At 32.3% G+C, this 16048-nt stretch overlaps 1 long non-coding RNA gene across 1 annotated transcript; it reads right to left on the bottom strand.

The window, feature by feature from the left end:
- Positions 1-1272: 1272 nt before the first annotated feature.
- On the bottom strand, positions 1273-9079 carry LOC143059568 (uncharacterized). The gene is made up of 2 exons (XR_012973517.1): positions 8623-9079; positions 1273-3787 (listed from the first exon to the last, which is right to left on the bottom strand). It is a non-coding gene; the product is annotated as an uncharacterized LOC143059568 (long non-coding RNA).
- Positions 9080-16048: the final 6969 nt, after the last annotated feature.

Below are 16048 nucleotides of genomic sequence, written 5' to 3'. Positions count from 1 at the left end.
TTATATTCAATTATATTACTATTTCTTTTTTTAAATCTAACTCATTTTTGTCAATTATAACGCAAAGGGTCGTCTACCGCTGAAATCAGATATGGATTAATATGATAATATTAACGTATCTAAAAATATATTCTTTAGTAACTATTATGTAATATTCAATATTTTTCTCTCTATTTTTTTTTAAAGTCATTTGACTTACTTGATGTCGTTTTAAACATTCAAAAACTCTTTTGTGCATAATATTATCAATGTATATATTCATTATCAAATAACTTTCAATATTTTCTATCAAGTAAAAATTGTGTTGACACCAAATGATCAATATCATACATAAAATGCACATTATGAATAATTTAACATCAATTTCATGTAAAATAATGGCAACTCTTACAGAATTTAATTCAGATAAAAATAAAGATCTATAACAGATCATAAAATATACAACACACGAGTTTATAAAAAAAAGAATGACATGAAAGACGAAATTATTCAGAAATCCTAATGTAATGTTTGAAAATGCTTGCATGCTCGTTGGTGTTTTAACTCGTATGGATTGATTTACATTTGTCATTTCGGGTCCTTTTATAGCTTACTTTGTGGTATGGGTTTCGCTCATTGCTTGGGTCCATAATGTGAGCTATAGTTGTTGCCTTCCATGTCATTTGGTCTCTGAGGGAGAGTTGTAACATTTGTAATCATACCATAATTTTATCATATATTTGTATGTGTGTATTTAACGATAGTTAGTGTATGCCTGTGTGTATGTATGTTTGTGTATAAGATGTTATTATAAATAAGTTTGTTTTCGTTGCTATACGTATGCATATCTCTGTACCGTTGTACCTTATGGTTTATGAGAATAAAGATTATATATATTTGTGTACAATCACAGACTTGGGTGTTACCTTTAAGTAGAAACGATACCACATTCAGTGGCGGATCCAGAACTTTTCCTAATGGGGGCCCGCTGACTGACCTAAAAGGGGGGCCGCTCCAGTTATGCTTCAATGATTCCCTATATAATCAACCAACTTTTTCCCACGAAAAGAGGGGGGCGGGCCCCCCAGGATCCGCCTATGACATTTACAAATTAGTTCACGGAAGTTTGATTGATTGCTGTTGGTGTTTCGTGCCACGTCCGGCAATGTTGGCTATATTTTGTCTGTCAGTTATATCATTACTGTCATCTATTGTCAGTTCCATGATTGTCCACGCATTCCAAGTATTAAACATAATGTATTTAGGTTTTGTTGAAAAGAAAATACGAACCTATTCTTAATAAAGCAAAATATCTTTATTTCAAAAGTTACAATATATCGAAAAATGTTCATGACGTTTATACTTAATTATTCAGAAGAATAAACATTTGAAAACACATATTAATTTACATATATTATATAATACTTGTTTTTAAAAATATAGTAAAATAACATGCAGACATATATTTGCTTTGTTAGTCAACTTGTATGGTATATCTATAACTTCTTTAGAACATGTAATTAAAACTGTCGTAAATTCTAAAAGACTGCTTCAAAATGTACTTATACTGCAACATAATTAGTTGACCCTAAGTGAAACAGGCTCCCATAACCTTTCTTGTAGCACAATGAAAAAGAAAAACATGTTTTGACGTACTCAATATCATTATCACTAACGTATGTTTTGTTACACACTACACTTTGTTATTGAAATTTACTGTTCAGTGTTGCCAAATGTTGAAAGTCATTAGTTTTTAGTAAGTCAGTAATGAAAGTCAATGTACAATTAAGTTAAGTGTACAGTAAAATGGGCTGACAACAATACACAATAAAATACAAAGAAAAAACTATTACATAAAAGGAGTTATGGAGTATATGTCATTGAGAAAACAACACAACTTTACAAAATGATTAATTGATTGATTGGTATTTTACACCACTTTCAGCACTATTTTACTAGTTCGTGACAGTCAGTTAATTACCTATGGAAGAAGCCGGAGTGCCCGGAAAAAAACCCGACCTTCATTCCTATTTAATGAAGATAGCCACGTGCGGGATTTAAGCCCACACTCTCGGTTTTGACAGGATAGTCATACTTTTACTACTTAAGACCACTCTGCCACCGAAGCCCTCCATACCCTAGCTTCACAAAAAAAACAAGACCCAAATATTTAAGTATATTTATCCCTATTTTGTGCATTTTTCCTTTGATCTTGTTTTGTGATTTTTTTTATATCATGCTACTCGCATGAGATAGAAAATTATCGCTAGAAACTAAGGAGGCACGTCGCGTTGCTTATAAAACGGACATGAAATTGACAACGTCGTTATAGGTAAAATAGCGATAAACCGATTATCATTGGTCATCTCAACTCGAGTGCTTTTCTCGTTTTCGCCGTACCGGCTCAAGCGAGAAAATCATCTCGTTCGGCTCAAGCGAGAAAATCAATCTCGTTGAGATGATCAACGATCATCTATGATTACATAATAAAAGCACATGTTTAATTTCTTTTAAATGATGAGGACCAACAACCTATTATATCAATGTATATGTTCCACTAGAATATAAGCTTCCAATGGTAATTATGGTCGCGGTGTATTACTTGGGAAAACACATACCAAATAGAAATGAACCCTAACGCTACATGTAAACATGTTTTTATAACCGATTTGATCAACATGTTTTAAATTCATATAACACTGTCTGTGTACTTCATTTTTAACAATACATACGTGTAGAATCTAAAGCTTGAAAAAAATATTTATTTAATCTATAACGATTATTGGCTTTAAAGATTGAAATTCGATAGATTCTTGGGCATTTAAAAGAATTAAACTCAAGGTTAATACTGCAATTTGTTGAAGTGAGAAAAAAAACACTAAACAATTATCGCTCTCTAAAACACGTTTAAAATAAAGATTTATTGTCCATTTACCAAAAATAAAACAGACTCAGTCTGGAATATTCTTTGCGCTACTTGATATATTGATGAGAGAGCGCAAACGCATGAAATGCTCATTTTGACAGCGTTGTAGTTAAATCATAAATTCAGCAGATGATTAAAATGCAAAACTACGGTAAGATAATTAAGATGCGAAACTAAGATCATTCTAAAGGATAGAGTGTATTGTGTACATATTATTTTATAAGGAATAGAAACTCATTAGATCATTCTAAATTACTTTGAATCGTTAGCAAATTGCTTTTTTTAGACTGCAATCGGCTGATTCCGGGTGACCCCGCTTCTCTCCATCCGGTTGTACGGAATCTGCCGAGTTATGACGACGGAATCTGACGAGTTATGACGACGGAATCTGCCGAGTTATGACGAATGATAGGACTGTGAAAACACATATAATAGAGAATTGAGCTAATGAGCAAATTGTGTATGGCACTAACTGTTCGAATCCTTCGTTCACAACTTTCCAGAACTTTAGCCATAATGAATAAAACACATAGAAACTAGCACATCCATGAGATGACATTCCTTAAGGAACGATTAAGTTTTTCATTCGTATGAATTTGAGCTTAAATTCTATGCAAAGTTTAGTTTTAATGTTCTCTTAACATGCCTCTTAATTCATGCACTTTTCCGTCCTCATCCTCTAAAATTAAACGTAACACTCTTCCTCTTGAAAACGGAAAATCGTTCATTTCTTTTTCTGCGTTCCGATCTGCGTCCTTCTTTGCTTCTTCCTTTGAATTGAACCACTCGCTTGTAATTTCTTCTTTACATATACATCCTCCTGTACCTGCGAGAAACTCTACGGACCACCTGCACTTCGGCATTTTACTTTTAATTTGTGTTCTACAACAAGAAAAATCATAAAAAGATTAAATTCACTGGAATTTTTAAACAATTAAATTGACGACCATCCAATTCATTTTTTCTTAAACTCAAGCATTGGGAGTTATGTTTTTACTGGAGTACATTACGTTATTGGTGTGTATGACATTTTAAACTTATCATAAGGTTTTTCATGAAGGCTTTCGTGAACATTACTAAGAATGCTTTTGATTCTGAAGCGGCGAATCGCTGTATGATAAATGATCACATAAAACATATCTGGAACCCTTGATCCTGCCACATGCTTCAACTGCTTGTTGTTTTCTTCACGCCAGTGGCAAATATTTCATCATTTTTGGGACGGGAAAACAAATTTGCCTTGCAACAGGCCACTTTGTGAACAACTTAAAATGTAGTTGATGATGAAGAGTTGTTTGACAGACATAAACAAGATTAACTTAAACATTGGAAAGTTAAACACGAACTTTCATGCAACTTGTCATCCACATTTCAACTTAACGTAGCTCCGTATTTATATATCCCTGACAGCCAAACAGATGTTCTTTTCCTAAGCATGGTTTAATAAGTTATATAGGAAGATATGGTATGACTGTCAATGAGACAACTCTCCATCCAAGTAACAATTAAAAAAAGTAAACCAGTATAGGTCAATGTCTAAAAGGATAAGTCAGGCCAGATGACCCTATTCCATAAACAAGCTAGCAAGTTATTATCTAAAATATTTAACATTGGATGTTAAGGATGTACTAAGGTGAGGTTAGGTGAAAATTAATAAATTAAGAAGTTAAAATTTATACTATCAGCTGGTAGAGCATCAATTAAGGATAAAAATAAACTAAAAATATTGATAGGTCATGGACCTCCTTTTCGAGATAATTGAGATTTAAAATATGGCGGGAAAAGACTGACTTGGACTTTTACCTTATATTTGCATTGGTATTATTGGGTCTCAAAACAAAAGAAAGAAAATTAAGAATCTTCTAAAATTTTGGCAAATGATCTTTCATGAGGTATCAAATCTTGTATGAAAAAATAAATGGGTATTATGGGGCAAAATATTTTACCTTGTATTGTATGGAAAAATACCAAGGAGTCCGAATATTTGACAGGAATTCCAAAACCTCACCTAAGTACATCCTTAACATTTGATGTTAAGCAAAGAACAAACAATTAACAAACTCAATGTGGATGATATTGATCTCTTCCATTTTGTTTAATTTAATTTGCGTTTGTCCTGATATGAAGACACGATATGTGACGTGACAGAAAGTTTTTCCGACTTGCTGTTATCTTATTTTACATCAACCTTCTCTTTGAACAAATATCAGATAAAGACAGAACAGAGGAAACGAAGAGAAAGTAGTACTACTTCAAATATTAGGTCAATGTGAAATATAATTTGTATGAAGCTTAAACACTGGAAAAAGGCGAGGTTTTCAGGGACCTTCGTCGTTTCATGCTGAATACTGAAACAAGATTTATATTTTTTCTGACATTGACCTAACTCCAGCCTAAAATGGCTGCAACTATAGCTATGAAAAAGATAATAAAAATATAAACTGACTTTATATCCCTAAAATGAGCCCCAAATTATAAAGAATAGTGATGTGATATATGAAATCGACGCTATTGCTTTAAATATTACTTCCTGGTATTTTTGGTAAATAAAGAAGATATGTTCTTATCAGGAATGACAAGTTTGCATTGATCAGTTGTTTCATTGCTAACAACGAAAACATGACTGCATTTCGGTCGTTTAAAATTCCGTCGATGAGATTATGCTTTGTTTGTGTTTTCCGCTGTTTAACGTTTGTTTCCTGGAAAGCTTTTGATCGTTCAAGTGAGGTCAAAATCAAACAAAGTAAATTTACCGATTCACTGAATATAAAATAACTTGTAGGAAGACTGTTTCATATTCTGGGAAAAGACTAGGTGGGTGCAGGATGATATGAAAATGAACTTTCTGGCCTGGCAATAACTGAAAATAATTATTCTTGTCCAAAACAGAATGTAACAAATATACCAGCAAAACACAGGATACAGATAAAACAAAAAGTGAAAAATAGTATGGTCGTTCTCTTACGATTTTGTGGGAAACAATTTAACTAGCTTTAGCCATATGCCAACCTAAGGATCCTCCGTTCTACCAATCATAGAGACATTACTCATTCCAACAAGAATTTAACTATAATAAATAACATTTTTATTAAAAGCGGAACTTTACTTTTCAATGAATTTTAGAGACACGTTTGATATTGAAAGAAAAGAAATGACATTTCCAATCCCCATGGTCGGTACAATTAGCTAAGTCATTACGAAGTTTTGTCCAATCTCTCTGTGGACATGAGGACATGACGTAATCCACTTGAGACATTTATCTCCTATCTATTATTATTAACTATTCATTAGCAATATGCTATTAAATCATTAATACCTTTGTGGATTTTTGTTTTACAAAATCGATTAAAATGCCAGTTACAAATCACGTTTTATAACCAATTGTTTGAACAGACGACACATGAAACAATGTTGTAACGTCTGCATGTTAACCGAGAAAAATTGATAAAATGATTAAAATAATTGTACATTTGTAGAGTTAATTGATGAAATTAACGGTTAATGTTCGAACAATTACATATTGGTGAAGATAGCATGGCGATGAACAATAGCAAGAAGCCTGTGTTCAATTAGTAAAAAATTATCTCGAATTATAAATAATATAGATAACCGGAAGTTTACGTATTTGACGGATACCGGAACCGGATGTCACGGCTTTGTTCGACGGGTGGGGTTATTTTCAGCATCTGATTCATAAAAACTAATTATGTTGTTGATATGCGCCTACGCATTTGAGTTTAGAAAAAAATGTAGACATTGCTTTCGATTAATTATAGTCATCTCTTTTAAAACGGCTATCATTTTTCGAATGGCAATAATTATAATACACAGCAATAATGGGTTTTATTGAGCTCAAAACCTGCGTAATTCGTCTTTGTATTCCAATATGTACCCGACGACAATCAGTTATTTCGCTTAAATAACGAATTAATCGGTGTTCTAACTTAAGTGGGAAATGAACGTACATATAAAGACCACAACGTGTGAAGGTTATTTGAATGTGAAGCAAAAAGTACAACAGACTGAGGAGACACGATTTGTTTTCGTACTAGTTCACATGTTAAGTCCGTAAGGAGAAGTGTCACCTTTTACAAAAACATAATATGAGTTTATCAGACTGCGAGCAGAGCAATTGCTATGTCTATTATGACACGTACTCAGCAGTCAGAAATGAACACACGTACTTGTTCTAATCAATGGATACGAACAAGTACGTGTAGAATGGCATTAAATTTTTGTTAAGACCCCGCCGGGAATCGAACATATGTGCTCAGCTATCAAGGCAAGCATGCTACCACGAGACGACATGATTATTCTAATAGTTTAAACATTCATACCTGCTTCGTATGTGTTTTACTTATGTTTTGTTTTTGATTTCAGCAGTTAGATCCACTTTGTCATGACTAAGTTTGAAGTGAGATTAGTGTCGCTTAATAAGCGGATCAGACTATGGTTAGATTTTTCGGGTCAAAATATAATGTTATGAAAAACTCTACTAAAAGACCGTCATTATGGAATTAACATGTTCATTTGATATGCTATCGTGTGCATATATACGAACGTTCCCACACTAGACACAAATATGTATTGTATGTATTTTTTTTATATTTTAGTTCATTTATATGCTTTGGGGTTAGTGTGACGTCCATTTTCACTGAACTACATGTAGTAAACAATTATTTTTAGGGGCCAGCTGAGGACAACCTCGCTGCGTTGAAGACCCATTGGTAGCCTTGGGATGGTGTATGCTCTTTGGTCCGGTTGTTGTCTCTTTGACATATTCCCAATTTCCATTCTCAATTTTATTTACAATTGATAACTGTACGAGTACTTCGAGGGTACTAGCGTTATTTGTTTCGAAGACTATAATAAAAACGGCAAGTTCATTCGATTTCTTATTTCGAAGGTTTGTGTTTTTGATTGTTTAATTTTGTCTTTATTGTATTTTTATGAAAATAAGCACTTCCAGTAATATTATTCTAAGAGAAAAAAAACTGCCTAATATAGCGAAAGTCATTACATTTCAATATCTTTAAATGAATTTTATCTTACACTCGCTCATCTCATATACATGTACGTTCATACTTCGTTAAATACGCAGTCTTGTCTGATAGTTTTAATTTAGAATTTGCTGCCTGGAAATGCGAAACAATTGCTGATGAATTACGCCGCATTTAACACATCGCGTCAAATAAAGTATGAAATTTAATTCAAACTAACATTTTAGATTTTAAGCTTTAACTGAAAATGCTATTAGAAGTAAATGACTGAAACACGGAATACTGTTATAAAATAACAAATTCAATTTGATATACGATACTTTCGGATCAAATTTTTTTTTTATATATATATTTTTTAATAGTAAGGAAACCCAAAATTGATTGAAGAACAGCGTCTGTATACATGTACATGTACATGCTTTGCTAAAGAAGCGAATAATGGTCAAAGAATATGTACTTTGCAATGACTATAGACAGAAGTATCAAATTTTGGGACAACGCATGTCTCATTTTTGGAGAGTTTTGAACGACTACAAAGCCTTACTTCATACAATAATTAAATGAATGAATTTCAGCTTTAAAATTAATATTACTCAAATACAAATAAAATTTCACCATACAGTGAAACACTTCCTTGTCAAAATGGTTCATATGTTTAATTCACATAAATACACCGAGCAAAACAAGTTTTAAAAGGTAAAAGAAATCAAAACTAACCTGTTATTGATAACAAAAAGTCCTTGAAATAAAATGTCACATTTGGATAATTTTAGTTCCGTTTTGAAAGATTCGTATTTTCTTGCAGTTGTTTTGGTACTATGTATCTGGTCTGAATTTACCTGTCTAACATTAAATTAACAATAAATCTCCAAATCGATATTTATGTTCCTTTAATCACCATCCGACTTTAATGAAAAATACTGTTATTACTAACTAAGAATCCATGCTAATTGAAAAATAAAGACGAAACGAACTTAGAATTGTCCCAACAATGAATCAATAATTATTGATTGTGTATTGTTCTGTTGATAACTGTTGAAAACGATCAATTATACTATTTAAATGGTTATATACTTAAATCGCACACATAACAAAGGTGTCGTCAGAATTGGAAAGTGTGATTTAATTAACCGTCATTAGTCTATTCTAACCGCCTTAAACTTTAAATTCTATATTTCAATATGGATTATTCTAAAAATAATTTTATGTAAGGTTTGATTATTTATATTTATAATGGGTTTGGGTACTCTTGTAATCTTTTGTTTGTCACCTCTACTTATTGCGTAATTATGATAATAACAGTTCGAGGTTAAAAAGTGACTGTACAAGCAGTTTAAATTTACCATTGAAAAGTAGCTTCAACATTAGATAATTCGAGAAGGTCCTGGTGCCACTGGGTAATATTGTAATATTTATTTGGATTATGTTAGTTTATAAGACCTTGAACTTGTCTTTGTTTATATTAATTTGATTTTATTTGTCCACAAATTCGACAGACAATTTAACTTCTAGTTCTAATCATCCCTATCCCTTTTAAACATTGCTAGTCTAACGTACCTGCCAAGTGCAGGATTCGAACTCGCAACTAACTTGTTGACAGGCCAATGATACAGTAGATGAACTATTTAGACCAATCGGTTACCGAGTCCCCCCCCCCCCACCTCCCTCACCCCCATCTATTATAAATCTTTCATGGATATGAATGGATTGAGGTTTTTGATTCAATGAATGTCAATAACAAAAATCTATGACTCAAGGAGGTTAAATAGAGGTATATTTAATTTATGAATCATCACTGAACTAGTACACTAGCAAGCTGAAGTACGCCTTCGAGTGCGGTATTTTCTTGCTGTATTGAAAACCCCTTAAAGATCTTCGGATGTTTTTTGCTCTTTGGTCTGGTTGTTGTCTTTTGAAACATTCACCTTTTCAATTCTCAATTTTACCATACGAACCAATAGAATAAATGTATTATTACGGTCATACATTAATGTTCCAAATCTAAGGAGAAAATAAAAGCGAACATTTTTCGGAATAGGCCAGTTATTTCGTAGTGCATTTCTTTTATACAATTCAAATTCAAATTCAAATTCAAAATTCAAATTCAAAAAAATCGCACCAGCTCTTTCTCAAAAAGATTTTTACAGTGTAGGGTACTACTAGTGAGAAAACAAGTATCAAAATTATAGAATCTTCTACCAGCTGTAACTCAAAATATTGACAAGGGGTTGTAAAATTCAGTTTGACAGCTTCAGACGTGATAAAATTTGACCTTTTTGAACTGGACCAAATCACTACTTAACATAAAGATTCAGCACCCAAATTTTTTTAACATATAATTAATCCCCCTACTTAATATTTTATGCATTAAATATCAAGAAATAAATTTGGAAAGTGTATTAAATAAAACATGCAAGTTATACACTGTTCAAATTAAGGACTATATTCGTAACCAAAGGACGATAACTGTGTCCTTGGAAAATAGCGGGAAATTAAGAATAGATAATAATGAGGTGTTAAGGTATAAAAAATAAATAAAATAGACAAAAATAGACAAAATAAATAAAGAATAGAAAAATGGTTTAAAAATAGGAGACAGGAAAGACCCCCCTTTTTTACCCATTAATCTCGACACTCATACAGCATTGAATTTAGTTCGAAAGGCGTGTTTTCGTACACCGTACCCTTTCTATGTGTGTTATTAATAGAAGGTTTATTAAACTTTTCATTGCGTGACTTGAAGGAAACAAGACGAAATTAAACAATTTCACATAATTTTTTATTCATTTTAATTATTTACTGTTGAACTGTCACATGATACTTTTAAGTATCATCTAACACGTTGCATGCAAAGATTTACTCTAAATTAAATGTTTGAAATTAATTTGAAAGAAAATGAGAAAACGAAATTTCATAACTGATAGATTGATTCATAGATAATAATTATGCTCAATGTGAAGAGACACGTATTTCATGTATTATAGCTTGAACGAGAACCAATTAAACGTCAATTAATCATTTTTTTTGTTCTAAAAAGTAGGTGAACCGGCGATGCATTGTGAAGAAAATTGCACTTCATTGAAAAATGTTGTAAGGATAGAACATTTATCTAGCAATTGGATACTTCCCTATACATCATAAACACCAGTAAGTGTATGAATGGGGTAAACAGAATGGAGAAATAGTGGCGAAAAAATTAAGAATAGAGAAAATAGGACACACAATAAGAATACTGACTAATTGGTTTCGGGGCCTTTTATGCGATCTGGGCTTTGCTCATTGTTAAAGGCCGTACGCTGACCTATAGTTGATATTTTCTATGTCATTTTGTCTCGTGTGGAGAGTTGTCTTATTGGCAATCATACCACAATAAAAAGGCACATCTTCTCTTTTATATTTAAAAATGAAATATGAAAACAATGGCTTAGAAGTAATCTACCGAATTATTACTTGTTTCAGGGTTTGTACTAACATGAGTACCACGGCGGCTGTCACATGTGTATCAGGATCTCCTTACCCTTCCAGGGCACCTGCGATCACCCCCAGATTTTGTTGAGGTTCATGCTGCTTAGTCTTTATTGTATATGTAATATAGATATGTGTGTGTTCAACTCAGTTATTTTTATTGTTGTTGTTACTTTTGTTTATGTCACAAGTATAATGTTACTTATATGACAAATAAAGATTATTTATTTATTCTTTTATGTTGTATTTTGTGTACTATTGTTTATATTTTTTTATTCTTTTATGCTGTATTTTGTGTACTATTGTTTATATTTTTCGTTTTTATTGCCATGGCATTGTCAGTTTATTTTCGATTTATGAGTTAGAATGTTCCTCTGGTATCTTTTGCTCCTCTTTTTTAAGAATACAAAATTGAAGGACCAAATTCGTTCCCCCTACCCATTACCCAAACCTGAGAGCCTTCAAATTGTTTTTCACTACCTCAATAGATGCTGTTTTACAAACACATTGCTCTAACAATCAGTCCAACTCGCTGAAGTTAAGGGATAGGTGTGTATTATAAGAATATGGTATGATTGGCGATGAGACAACACTCCACCAGAGTACCAATAATGACAAACAGCAACAATTCAAACGACAACTACTCATTTACCGGCTATTGACCTGGGACATACACATAAATTACGCAGGCTAAGATAACTTTTGAAAAAAAAATGTATTTCTATATATATACATAACTCCCTCAACCATGAGTTTCCACAAAGCCTCTAATGGAATTTAGATTACAGTCATGATAACAATCACTTGTTAATATTCTGTTGGGTGTATCCACGATTATTAGAGTTTATATTCCATACTATTTAACGATTATTTGCATTCATTGAATCAGAAACAATTATCTTCATCTACTATGTAACAGTAAAATGCTTATATTAATACATTTAAAAACTTACTTCACAATCATTAAGTTTGACAAATATAATATAAAAGAAAAAAAGGATATAGGATATCCATCCATGACACAAGATTAGTACATTTAAGGAATGACTGTAATATTTTTTCTGTCTATGAAGAAATAACATAAAAAATTTGGTGCACACTGAATAACGCGCGTAGCGGGTTATTTAACAATGTACACCACATTTTTTATGTTATTTTGAATAGACAGAAAAAATATTACAGTCATTTCTTATAATTTAATTCTAAATTCCATTTTAAACCGTAGAAAACCTTGAAAAAACGTTGATGACGTCACGGTCACATGACTAAATTATGTCTATGGTCTGATAACAAAATAACGTCGGCCAATCAGAAGACGCGTTACATCCACAATTAAATTATTCACAGTTAAACCAACACAAAAAGCAAAGAAACGGTGCTTTTATTGACGTTTTCCAGTTCAAAGTCACAGTGAGGCCCTCAGCATGCGAGAAAACCCCTCTCATCCCTCAATTCATGTTAAATACAGTCCCAAGCCTCGGTTTGAGATGAATTCTCAGCAAAATGATTCGGATAGACTTTGTTAGATTTGTCACTATTAATTCGTGCCCAGTCAAAAAAGAACTTGCTGGAAAGAAGCGCCTATATTTAAAACAAAATAGTTCTTACGAATAGATTTTTTGTGAATGAGTAGACATATGAAAGCAGATGAAATCTTGCAAAAAAGGATTGTTGACCAGTTTCAACCAGATCACTATATACTTCCTTGTCCCCAACAGTTTATAAAAATATCTCATGGACGTAAAACTGTCAAATTTCATCCGAAAGTATTTGACCTACATTTACAGGATTAAGATTTTCCGTTATGTCTTACCAGATGAATTATAAAAATAGTTAAATCATAATGGTGAGTAACAGGAAGGTTATCAGGCGGTCAAGCAAAAACTTTAAAATCTTATTAATTTTTATTTACTTTTAAGATCTTATTTATCTAAAATCTTAGAGGTCATGCACAGTGGCTAATTTACCTATATCAATAAATTGAAATAGCCTGACAGCGATATGAGTAACTCATTGTTGTATATAGTCGTGGATCAGAAGTTGGACTGTTAGACGCGCATGTAAAAGGCTAAAATTCTGACCGTTACCTCGTTTTTTAAAGAGTCATCTATTTTAGTGGCAGTTTTTTACGATCCTCTAAACCGGTCTATATTTTTTTTAAACTGAATCATAATGTTACATTGTTCAAGGTGTTCTCTTCCTGCATGAAATATTTGCCACTGGGCGTTAGCAATAACAAATAATGTTGGTTTCTTGATCACTGCAAATCTGAATTAAATTCCAGAGTCCGTATAGCATAAAGAATTTAATTGATGGAAACCACAGAAACAACTGGCAAACTATAATAATATTGACAATGGAAACTGATTCAATGTTGTCTTGCAATCGGCAAAACTTAATGAAACGTTACTGATTTGTAAGCGGGGGATTTTTCAAAACGCGATGTGAAACCATTTAGTTTATTTTCTTTCGCACCTCTTTCCTCTTCAACTTAATTATTTTTAACAGTACATCTTTAGTTGTTAGTATCAAGTTATCAAGTATCGTACGCATGCGTATGCATATTTATTAGATTCCAATATAAATTGCGTATGTATAAAAAGATTGCAGCTAGTTTGATGTTTTCTCAGCATATTTAAAGTTGCATGAATAAAAATGTACGGTTTCATCTGATGTTAAGATAATATGTGCTTCACAAATTAAGTACGATCAGATTATTTGATAGTGACGCTGCTGTGCAATACTTAGCGTTTCAGTTCGTTTCATTTGAAGAACATTGACGTCTAAGATAGTACTTTTAGAGAAAGCAATCTCATCGCTTTTTATTCTATTTCAACTTATTGGTTTTTTTCTATTTTATTGAAAAGAGGTTTTAAACAAGTACTAATCAAATTACGAAGCAACATATATTTTCAAGTTAGGAAGATTAAATTAAAAATTTATTAATATTTTTTGTTGCCTAGTAAAATTTAAAGCTTATGGTTTATTTTCTTTGTTACAATAATTTATATATATACAAGTTTAGGGAGCTACCATTTGATTTTTATGGGGGGTGGGGGGCTAGGAGGAAAAATTTTGTCCTGCATTTTTTTTAGCTGTAATCTCTGTCCTGCCTTTTTATTTTTCACTCTGTTCGGTCCTGCCTTTTTTTTTAGTTTATCCTGACTTTTTTTTACCTAAATTGTCGTCCTGACTTTTTTTTTTGCAAGTGTCTCATCCTGCCTTTTTTTTTTTACTCAAAACTCCTGTCCTGCCTATTTTTTTCAAATTTCATCCTAGCCCCCCCCCCCCCCCCCCCCCCCCCCCCCCCCCATAAAAATTAAATGGTAGCTCCCTTAGATTTGTTAAGAAGAATCAATTTTGGTTGAAGTATAAATTTAAAAATATGTGTTACTCAACTGATGTTATTGGTATATTTTCATAACATAAAAGGGCAAATCAGCAATGTGTTGTTTATACTGCTCGACTTGTTCTGCAGCAAATATTAGAAGAGAGATTATGACATTATTGAATTGGCATCAAAAGCGCAAGATATTCATGGCTAATTTAAAAAGGTGGAAGGATTTTTTAGTGGAAATTTTCCATCCTCTTTCTAGATCGAACTATCTTGAATATAAATGAGATATTTGCTGCTGGACGTTATCGCATGAGGTCACTTTTAGGTTTCAAATCTAATTTTTTCTGATCTATATTTTCCGTTCCTGATTAACCCTTTATTGGGTCAATTGTTCTAATAGCTTCATATTTTAACTTTCAAATAAAAAAGACAGATAAATAATTTTTTTTTTGTCTTTTCGTTACACTTTTTGTTATGTTCATATTTAGTTTTGACTGTATTCCTTCGCCAACAGTAAGATCGTCTCTTTGGTATTGTATCTTTCTTTTATTTATCATTACTGTTATCGTGATTGCTTTGTTTTCAAATTTCATTTGCTTTACTTTAGAGACGACATCAAAAGTTCAATGTAGGATAAACAAAATTAATTCACATAGTTTTTTCGCTGACCCCCCTACCCCCTTCTTAACTTAATTTGGGAAAAATTGATTTACCTATATGGATATATGTAAAATCGATTTTAGATTAACAAAACTTGCAGCAATGTTGACCCCCACCCCCAAACTATTCGATTTAAGTTTTTTTTTTTATCCTACATCGATGAAAAGTCTGTTTCACAGTTTGGCTTTATAAATATTTTGGTATGAGCGTCACTGATGAGTCTTATGTTAATAGCTTCCACTATGTAGACGAAACGTGCGTCTAGCGTACTAAATTATAATCCTGGTACCTTTGATAACTATAATATGACGACGGATATATTCCAATTGTCAAAACTACATATATATCCCCTTTTTGTCGAATGTAACCTACCAAATTATATTTATCACCGGGTTTGAACAAACATGAGCAACACGATGGGTTACACATATGGATCAGGTTCTGTTGACCGTTCCAGAACACTTGAGATAATCCCCAGTTTTTTCTGGGGTTTATTTTGCTAATTCGTTAGTTTTTTGTCTCGTGTTTTGTGTGCTATTGTGTGTCGGTTGGTGTTTTCAATATTTAGCCATAGAAAAAGCATTCAGAAACAACTTGAAATTTATATAAACGAAATACATAAATCTATGAGAATAACTGCATCAGAAGTCCAAAAAAAGGGGACCTGGATGAGGTTCCCTT

The sequence above is a fragment of the Mytilus galloprovincialis genome, chromosome 14 (genome assembly GCF_965363235.1).
Source record: "Mytilus galloprovincialis chromosome 14, xbMytGall1.hap1.1, whole genome shotgun sequence".
NCBI classification, from domain to species: Eukaryota; Metazoa; Mollusca; class Bivalvia; order Mytilida; family Mytilidae; genus Mytilus; species Mytilus galloprovincialis.
The sequence above is the reverse complement of the archived record's forward strand: the minus strand, read 5'-3'. Positions and strand labels throughout refer to the sequence as shown.